Source organism: Rhinolophus sinicus, linkage group LG11 (assembly GCF_036562045.2).
Source record: "Rhinolophus sinicus isolate RSC01 linkage group LG11, ASM3656204v1, whole genome shotgun sequence".
Classification (NCBI taxonomy): Eukaryota; Metazoa; Chordata; class Mammalia; order Chiroptera; family Rhinolophidae; genus Rhinolophus; species Rhinolophus sinicus.
The window spans coordinates 79322475-79332798 of record NC_133760.1 but is presented as its reverse complement, the minus strand read 5'-3'; the positions used below and the strand labels follow the sequence as shown (position 1 = coordinate 79332798).

Sequence of the window (10324 nt, the reverse complement as noted above, 5' to 3'; positions counted from 1 at the left end):
GACCACAATGCTTTGAAATTGGAAATCAACTGCAAAAAGAAAGCATGGGAAAAAACACAATATGTGGAGATTAAACAACATGCTACTAAACAATGACTAGGTGAAAAAGGGAATAAGAGATCAAAAGACACATAAAGAGATGGTTCAAGATAGCAGGTTAGGTAAACGCTATGCCTACTGCATCCCAGGCAAGGCAAGTTTGCCCACTTTCACCACTTTTACTCAGCATAGTACTGGAAGCGCTAGCCACGGCAATCAGAGAAGAAAAAGAAATAAAAGTCATCCAAATGGAAAAGGAAGAAGTAAAATTGTTATTATTGACAGATGACATGATACTATACAGAGAGAACCCCAAAGATTCCACCAAACAACTACTAGAACTGATAAATGAATTTAGTAAAGTAACAGGATACAACATTTATGTTCAGAAATTGGTTGCATTTTATACACAAATAACAATCTATCAGAAAGAGAAATTAAGAAAACAATCACATTTATAATTACAACAAAAAAATTAAAATACTTAGAAATAAATTTAACCAAGGAAGTAAAAGACCTATACTCAGAAAATTATATGACATTGAAGACAGAAATTAAATAAGATATAAATAAATAGAAACATATAACATGCTCATGGATAGGAAGAATTTATATAGTTAAAATGTCAATACTACCCAAAGCAATCTATAGATTCAAAGCAATCCCTATTGAAATACCAATGGCATTTTTCAGAGAACTAGAATAAATAAACCTATAATTTATATGAAACCATAAAAGACCCCCAATAGTCATGGCAATCTTGAGAAAGAAGAACAAGGCTGGAGGTATCATGCTACCTGATATCAAATTATGCTACAAGGCTATAGTAATGAAAACAGCATGATATTGGCATAAAAAAGACACATAGATCAATGAAACAGAATAGAGAGCCCAGAAATAAATCCATGCATATATGGTCATTTAATCTATGACAAAAGAAGCAAGAATTTAAATTGGGTAAAGACAGTCTATTTAATAAATAGTGCTGGGAAAACTGGACAGATACATGCAAAAAAATGAAACTGGACCACCTACTTATGCCATATATAAGAATAAACTGAAAATGGATTAAAGACTTAAAGGTAAGACCTGAAACCATAAAACTCCTAGAAGAAAATATAGGAAGTAAACTTTCAGACATTACCCTTAGTATTATTTTTACTGATGTATCTACTTGGTCAAAGGAAACAAAAGAAAAAATAAAATGGGACCACATTAAACTAAAATGGTCTTTTCATAACAAAGGAAACCATCAACAAAACAAAAAGACATCCTACTGAACGGAAGATATTTGCCAATGGTACATCTGACAAGGGGTTAATATCCAAAATTTATTTTTAAAAAAATCTTACAACTCAACACCAAAAAAACAAACAATCCAATTTAAAAAGTGGGTAGAGGACTTGAATAGATATTTCTTCAAAGAGGACACAGGTGGCCAGACATATGAAAAGATGCTCAAAATCACTAATCATCAGAGAAATGCAAATGAAAACCACAAAGAGATACCACCTCACCCGTGTGGGAATGGCTCTCATCAATAAATCAGTAAAAACAAGTGTTGGCAAGGATGTAGAGAAAAGGGAACCCTGTTTCAATGTTGGTGGGATTACACATTGGTACAGCCACTATGGAAAACAGTATGGACATTCTTCAAAAAATTAAAACTAGAACTACCTTATGACCCAGCAATTCCACTCCTAGTTAATTATCAAAATAAAACCAAAACACTAATTTGAAAAAATATATGCACCCCTATGTTTACTGCAGCACCATTCACAATAGCCAAAATATGGAAACAACCAAAATGCCCATCAATGGATGATTGGATAAAGAAATTGTGGTACATTTATACAATGGAGTGTAACTCTGCCATAAAAAAGAATGAAATCTTACCATTTGCAACAACATAGATGGACTTAGAGGATATTATGCTAAGTGAAATAAGGCAGACTAAAATAAATACCATCTCACTTATATGTGGAATCTAAAGAACAGATTAAATGAACAAACAAAACAGAAATAGACACAGATACAGAGAACAAACTGATGGTTGCTAGATAGGAGTGGGGTTGGGGGGCTGAGTGAGAAAAGTAAAGGGATTAGGAAACACAAATAGGTAGTCACAAAATAGTCATGGGGATGTGAAATACAGTATGGGCAGTATAGTCAATAATATTGTAAAGACTATTTAGAGTGTCAGTGGGTGGTAGTCTAATGGAGGGATCACTTCATAGATTATATAAATGCCTAACCACTGTGCTGTACACCTGAAACATTATATATATATATATATATATATATATATATATATATATATATATATATATATATATTTGTATATATTTGTGTGTGTTTGTGTATAGTCATGGGATGATGGGATGTAAAGTATAGTATAGGGAATATAGTTAATGGTATTGTAATAACTGTACAATATCAGATGGGTAGTAGACTTGTTTGGGTTATCACTTTGTGAGGGGTGTAAACGTTGTTTTGTACACCTGAAACTAAAAAAAAAAAAAAAAAAAAAATAGTTTTTAATTTAAAACGTTGCAAAGAAGATAGAGACAAATGAAAATAACAATATGATACATCAAAATTTGGGGGATGCAGCAAAAACAATAGTAAGAGGAAAGTGTATAGCATTACAGGCCTACCTCCAGAAAAATCTCAAATAAACAACCTAACATTTCACCTTGAAGAACTAGGGGGAAAAAAAAAAGTAAAGCCCAAAGTCAGTAGAAGGGAGGAAACAGTAAAAATCAGAGTATAATTAAACAAAATAGAGAACAAAAAGACAAGAGAAAAAATTAATGCAACAAAGAACTGATTCTTTGAAAAGATTAATAAAATTGACAAACCTCTAGTTATACTCACTAAGGAAAAAAAAAGAAAAACACCGCAAATGAACAAAATCAGAAATGAACATCACAGAAATACAAAGGACCAGACAAGAATACTATGAAAGGCTATATGCCACCGAATTCACTAACCTAGAAGAAATGGACAAATTGTTACAAATATATAACCTTCCTAGACTTAATCATGAATAATTGGAAAATCTAAGTAGGCCTATCAACAGTAAAGAAATTGAAAGTCATCAAAATCTCCCAAAACAGTAAAAGTCCAAGACCAGATAGCTTCTCTAGTGAATTCTGCCAAACATTGTAAAATGAGTTAATACCTATCCTGCTCAAACTCTTCTAAAAAGTTGAAGAAGAGGCTATACTTACTAATTCATTTTTTGAGGCCAACATTACCCTAATACCAAAACTTGACAAGGGCTGCTGGCCCAGCAGCACAGTGGTGGTGGTGGTCGTGGCGGCGGTAGCGGCCGCCTCTCTGCGGTGTCTACCACAGCGACCTCCGCCCCCTCCTCAGAGGAGTTCGCAGACAGGGCGCCCAGGCCGAGTCCAGCTCCCTGGCTCCTGATAGAAGCTTATCCATAGGTGTCCACGTCAGGCCAGATCCGCCAGAAGACCATCATCAAAGAGGGGATGCTGACCAAACAAAACAATTCATTCCAATGATCCAAGAGAAGATACTTCAAGCTTTGATGACTAACGCTACACAATGCAGAGACTGCAAGGTTCATCATATTTGATGAGGTGCAACTGACCTGATGAGATACCATCCTGGCTGATCCAGCACCAAACATGTCCACCGCAATTCCTACGCTCGTGTAGGAAACTCATCTTATGTCTGATAACAGAAGAGGAATGGAAGATTGGATTGCAGCTCGGACAACCATCCAGAACAGGGAGCATTTTGTGCCCACCCAGTGCAGCACGGACCCCTTCCCAGGGATGCGCCATGGATAGCTGGTTCCCACAGGAGGCAGCCTACTGCAACGTGTGTCGGGAGGCTCTGTCTGGGGTCACGTCCCACGGACTGTCCTGTGCAGCGTGCAAGTTAATGCCCACAAGCGGTGCGCTGTGCGCACAACCAGTAACTGCAGGTAGACCACACTGGCCTCGGTCCGGAAGGACAGCATCAAGGCAGAGGACCGGATCGCTATGCCTCACTAGTGGCTGGAAGGAAGCCTGCTGGTAAGCGCATAGTGCACCATGTATGACAAGCCTGGGGGCAGCGGGCTGCACCTGCAGCACTGGCCTCAACAGCTTAGATTCCGATGGCTTCTGGAAGGCCACATGTCCTCCACTCTGCACAAGACCCTAGTTGGTCTTTGTCAATTCAAAAAGTGGTGACAACCAGGGCGTGAAAGTCTTCAGAAGGTTCCAACAGCTACAGAGCCCTGCCCAGGCCTTTGATCCCACCCAAGGACCTGCCCCTCAGCTGACACTTGTTCTAGCAGCTTCACACATTCCAGATTCTGCTCTGTGGTGGTGATGGCAGTGTTGGCTGGGCCTGGAATCGACACCCTCAGTCTCTTCACAAACAGTGTCAGCTGGGAGTGTCGCCCCTTGGCCCAGGGAACAACCTGGCTCCCATGGGAGGCTGGGGCTCAGCCTGTGACATTGACACCCAGCTCCTGCAGATCCTGGAGAGGCTGGAAAGAGCCAGAACCAAGATGCTGGACAGGTGGAGCATCATCGTCTATAAGCCCAAACTCCCTCGGCAGGCGTTCTCTTGCACCATCCTCACTGAGGACTTGAGCAAGGGTTCCGAGGTATAGCAATTTCCCTGCCATGAAGACTCTGTCGCAGCCCATCTTCCTCAAATCCTGACTTCCGACAAGCGCTCAGGGGTGATCTCATTGGTGAAAGTGCTCCGCATGATGGTGGAGGACTTCATGGCTGAAATGAGGACGGACTACAAGGACATGACAGAGCTTGGGGAGTCAGATGTCATGGCCAAGAAGGTCTGTTCCCTGGGCACCTAAGTGGAGGGTGTCAGGGCACAGAGGCACTCCAATTCCCTGCCATTTGTTTCCCGACCAGTGCTGTCCTGAAAGAGAAGCTGGATTCTTTCCTCAGGACTTTGGATGATGAGCCCCAGGCCTCGTCCTCTCTGTCAACCCCACCGTCCACTAGTGCCAAGGAGGTAGAAAAAGCATTGGTCAAGTCCACTACATAGTGATTCGTTCCCAGGCAGATAGTCAGACGATTCATCAAATTGTGAATTGAAGGTACTGCAGCGTGCAAGGGTGGCGTCACCTTATTTAATTCCCTATAGTCCACAGTCATTCGCCAGGTCCCATCAGGCTTCTTGACAGGTCATACTGGGGAATTAAAGGGACTGTGCGTAGGCCTTACAATATGTGCCTTCTCCAATTCCAATATTGTACGACCAATCTCCTCCTGCCCTCCTGGCAGGCGGTACTGTCGCACTGTAACCACGCGCCAGGGCTGTGGCAACACTTGAGGAGGGTGGTGAGCATGCCCACGTGTCATCGCTTTCACGACCCGGATCCGGAGATGGAATTCTCCCACCGACGTCTGTAAAATGAGGCCATGTAGCACGTTCACCCCTAGAATATACTCAGGAACGGGGGGGACATAAACCTTGTAGGTATGAGGGGGAAGCCTTCCTATATCCAGTGGTAAGGAAACAGCTTTTACCATCACAGTTTTTCCCCCGTAGCCATCAATGCAGATTGTTGGTCTGGGGAACAGTTCTGGGTTCCCATAAACAAGACTGCAGTCGGCGCCAGTGTCAACTAGGGCCAAAACCTTCTGCACATCGGAAGGGGACCAATGTATGGACAGTTCCACGTGGGGCCTCCGGTCCCTGCTCATCCCTTCTGACCAGGTACCTTGGCCCTACCCCTAATCAAGCTGAAAAGAGTCGGCCTCAAGTGGCCACATGAAGTCTTAGAGGGACACGGGTCGCACTTTCCCAGACTTCTCCTTTAGGTTTCACCAGAATGCTGTTCTGGACGCAACTGTTTCCAAAGTTCCAACAAGAGTGCATTGGGTTGTTAGTCTATGTTTTCCCGATCGACTCCTGTTGCCATGAGATCACACCACATCTGTGTGAGTGTTACTCTCTGTGGCCCGTGACCTTGCCCCTTTACTTTTGATTTGGGCTTCCAGGACTTAACTGCTCAGACCTCCTGTCTTAACTTCCTTTACCGCTGGCTTTCAACATCCCCTAGCGTGGCCATGGCAATTGTAACTTCATGGATCTGCCACCCCACATAAGGTGTAAGAATGGCAACCAAGGATCCAAAAGCACTCCCAGGTGCAGTATCCAAAACCAGATCTCTCATGCTCGCTGTAAAAAGCTCGTCATCCGGTGTCCGCATATTAGGGTTGCAAATAGCATGTCTCACACCCATTTCACAGATGATTTGAGTAAGTTCCATATATGACTGCCATTGACTCACAGTGTCTGGCAGCTCGCCAGCCTGTCCCCATACGGTGCGTACCGCATCAGTGAGCCACTCCATTAGAGTGTGGTTGCCCTGGTCATGGGCCAACCTATGGCAATTCTGTAACCTTTGTTATAGGGCCGGATGCACTGTCATGAAGGCTAGCTTTTCCATCTCGCCTGGGGATCAGAGAATGCTGTCTGCTCCCTCATCCCATAAACATAGTTGCCAAGCCGAGACCGGCTCTGTAAGGTGCTGTAGGCACTGCCTCCCCAACTCCTGCAAGTCAGTGGGAGTGTATGGGGTGTAGGTCGTGAACTCAGTCACAGCTGGGTTGCCAGCAGCAACGCCCCCGGGGCCCAAAGGTTGCTCACAGTTTACCTTTTGCTTCAAGATTGGCCAGGCTTGGGGGTTGGGAGCTTCCTCCGCCTCTGACTCAGAGTCTCCACCTTGGGGCCCCTCTTCTAACAGGCAGACCCAAGCTGCCCAGCGCCTCCAATCAGGACACCTGGTCCGGCACTTGAGCCATTTCATTAAGCGCATCTTCCCTGTCGAGACTCAAAGCCGTGAGGAGCATCCAGCCCACACGGCCGGCTGTAGCCTTCGCCTCCTCCAGCAACCGCTCAGCCAGAGCCTGCAGGGCCCTTTCCACACTGGCTGGACAGCCATCCATGTCCTCCCACCCTTCCTCAGGAGTCCAACTCCTGAGAACAGTGGCCACCGGGTACCTCACACTGTGTGGGGGCCATCTGTTCTCCTGCCCAGAGTCAGACGCCATTCCTACCTGGTCAGAATCTTGCTCACCGTGCCAGGTGTCTGAGTGGGTGGTGGCCTCGGTGTAAGATGTCCATAATCCTCAGAGCCTACAGCAGCAGCAGATCACCAAAAGGAAGGCAATGCCTTCCATGGCCAGGAGGGAGGTGTGCCATCTGGAGGCTTGAGTCTCCCAGGCAGACGGCACCTCCCATTCCCAGTGCCGCTCCTCACGGGCCTCCCGAAGCTGAGCTTTCACATGCACAAACTGCTCCACCATCCTTCGGAGAGTTTTGGCCGGCACCATACCCTGCTCGCTGTACCATGTGTCATGTGGGATGTCATGTGGGGTCTCTGGTCCCACTCCCCACATAGGAATACAGAATATGGTGAGGCCAAAAAGGAACACCCACGGAGCCATAGGTCGGGGAGTCACACCACTATATTCTCTCTGGCGGCTGGGTTGGATAAAAGGAGGCAGGAGCCACAGGATCCACAACCTGCTGTCCACTTGTCTCTGCCAACCAACCTCACTTCCTCACTTGCTAGCTGCAATCCGCCTCTCTGCAATCCGTAATCCATACTCTGCCACGTCACGCCACGGCAGGACGCCACACTACCACGCCACACACCTTGCTAGCTTTGCCACAGCAGTTATATCAGTGGCTAATGGCTAACCAGTAACAGCCGATGGCCAACTAGTCACAGCTGATGACCACCTACGACCTGAGCCAGCACCTTTCTATGTGAGGCCAAGAGCCTGGAAATTGCTTTCTGGTGCTCTGTCTCCACAGACCTGAAGTTGGACAACAGAACGTGCCACAGCGACAGCTGTGGGGTGCCAAGTGCAGAAGCCTCTGCGAAGTGTCCAAATCCCCATATGAAAAGCTGATAAGCAAAGGAAGTTTGTCACTGGGCAGTTGTGCCTCTTTTCCTCCCCCGTCAGGAAACTGGGTTGGCCTGCCAACGCTGAACACAAGATCTTGTTCACGAATGTTTGGGCTGGGTGTCTTGTTCTTTGCCTGGGGTTCAGCCTAGAGTGGCTTATTGATTAGGGCCGATCGTTTAACTCAGAACTAGAAAACCTAGGGTATTACACAGAGGAGTGTGTCATGAACAGCTGTTTAGCCTGGATGCAAAAACATCCCTGGGCTTCAACAACAAGCTGATGAGCACCCAGAGAAGCAAGTGCCGGATGGAACCAAGAACATGATGTGGCATCTGGTTCTCGGAACCAGGGCTGCTGCATAGAACCTACAAAGACCTGGAGCAAAACGCCCTGTGGCTGTGATGAGCAGCCCATCCCACTGCCCAGTCTCCAGGGAACTGCTGTCCTCAACATCCCCAGCCAGGCCAGAGGGACCCACTTGCATGGGAGGGCACCAAGGAAGATGACACTTTTGCAGCACCGGCATTCGATGATGAGATCTTAGTCCAGGTCACTGTGTTTGGCACTATGCAGATGGCTGTCTCAGGCCATTAAACTGCAGCATCACCGCATTGCCCTGTGTCACTCAGTGAAGATTTCCATCCTGGGGAAGGAGAGCTGTGGATCCAGCCAGGGTCCCCTCGGATTATCCACAAAAGCCGGGCACAGATGCTCACGAGGGACTGGGCATGTGAGGACACCCTGAAGTGCTGGGAAGACACACAGAAGTGTGCACTCATCACTCGCCGTCTTTCTCTCTGCTCCCGGACACCTGTCCCAGAAGGAGACCAGTTTGCGCAGGCGGCAGGAACTCGCACCCACAGCATCCGGGAGATAGCTGGGTGCTACGAGACGTGGAGCAGGAATTCACCCACGCCGTTCATTCCTGCGCCAAGTCCATGGACTGAGTGCACAGCAGAGTGAGGCTATACTGCAGCTTTTTCCAGGAAATGGTGAGTAACATCAAGCCTGGCCAGCCAGCGGAGCTGCTGCTGGCCGGGAAGATGGCCTGGCAGTTGGATCCGTCCGGAGTGGCTCGCGCGGCTGCTCTTGCTGAAACAGGCCAACAGCTCAGGAAGCTGTGGACACCCCCTGGCTGTGCCAGCCCATGGCACAGTGATGAAGAGAATGTAATGTTGGATCTTTTCAAATGCAGCCTCAGCGGGAAATTCCGCCTGGTGACCAAGTTTAAGAAGGAGAGAAACAACATGAACAGAGAAGCTCACAGTAGCCTGGGAGCCCCGGTTCACCTCTGGGGGGACAGAGGAGATTGCAGCCTGGTGGGAGCACCTCAGTCCCTGTGAGTATATAAGGACATCTTCACAGGGCACGGCATCCGGGCTCTGAGCTCCTGTACCTGGAGTGGAGGGACCTCAAGGACCTTGGAGTGACCAAGGTGGGCCACATGGCAAGGATCCTGTGTGACATCAGGGGCCTTAGCCGGACACCCTGCCGCTAACGCCTAGCCTCCGCCCTCTGGGCCTGTGTCCTCTGCTCCCGCGACTGAGGCTGGGTGGGGGGTGGGGAGACACGCAGTGCAGGTTGTGTTCCTTCTCATGGTTCTACTCCCTTTGTACGCAACAGAAATCCACGCAGACACCTGTCCGGGCCACCCTGGGGTCTTGAACACACCAACACAGCTACCTTTGGAAACGCACCTTTCCAACCTGGCATCGCGTGGGGCAAACCGTGCCACCACCTTTCAGCTCTCGCTGACCCTGGGCCAGATCTGGCCTCCTGTGCACTGGGCATCGCAGCAGAAGCAGCATGTCTGGCCACACATTATTGTCCTGTGGGGTCCTGTCTGTGTGACACCATCTCCCGGACGTTCAGACACCTGCCGGGCGGGCTCACAGGAGCGAGGTCGGGCCGGGCACGCGGTGGCCCACACTGGGAAGTTCTGTGCCCGCCTGTCACTAGGTGCTTCTTTACAGCAGCCCGAGGTTGCCCACTGCTGATGACCCGTTTATTAATAAGTTCTTTCAAAAAGGTCTGCCTTTTCTGGGGTGAAAGCGGCACGGGAGCATTTTCAGTTCTGTTCATTTTAATTTGACATGAAGAGAAAGAAAACCTCATTCCTCCTTAGGCCTGTGAACAGCTAGTCACGTTCTTGGGCTGACCAGCCCCCTCCCCGTGCGCCTCAGGTCTCTTCCGAGGTGCGGGAGTGGGTCACAGTCCCATCTGTCCCTGGACACCGCAGCCGCTGGAGTGCTGCCTGGGGCCAGGAGCGCCGGCTGGCTGGTGGCCTCCCCGGGAAAGGCGATTTCAGTATTTCTGTGGGAGAACAAGCTGCCACTAGGCAGAGCAGCCCTGGATGGGCAGTCGGGCCG

General features: G+C 47.9%; 1 pseudogene; it reads left to right on the top strand.

Annotated features, from left to right (window-relative positions):
- The first annotated feature begins 3494 nt into the window (after positions 1-3494).
- Positions 3495-9453, top strand: LOC109453465 (diacylglycerol kinase delta; annotated as a pseudogene).
- The last annotated feature ends 871 nt before the right edge of the window (positions 9454-10324 follow it).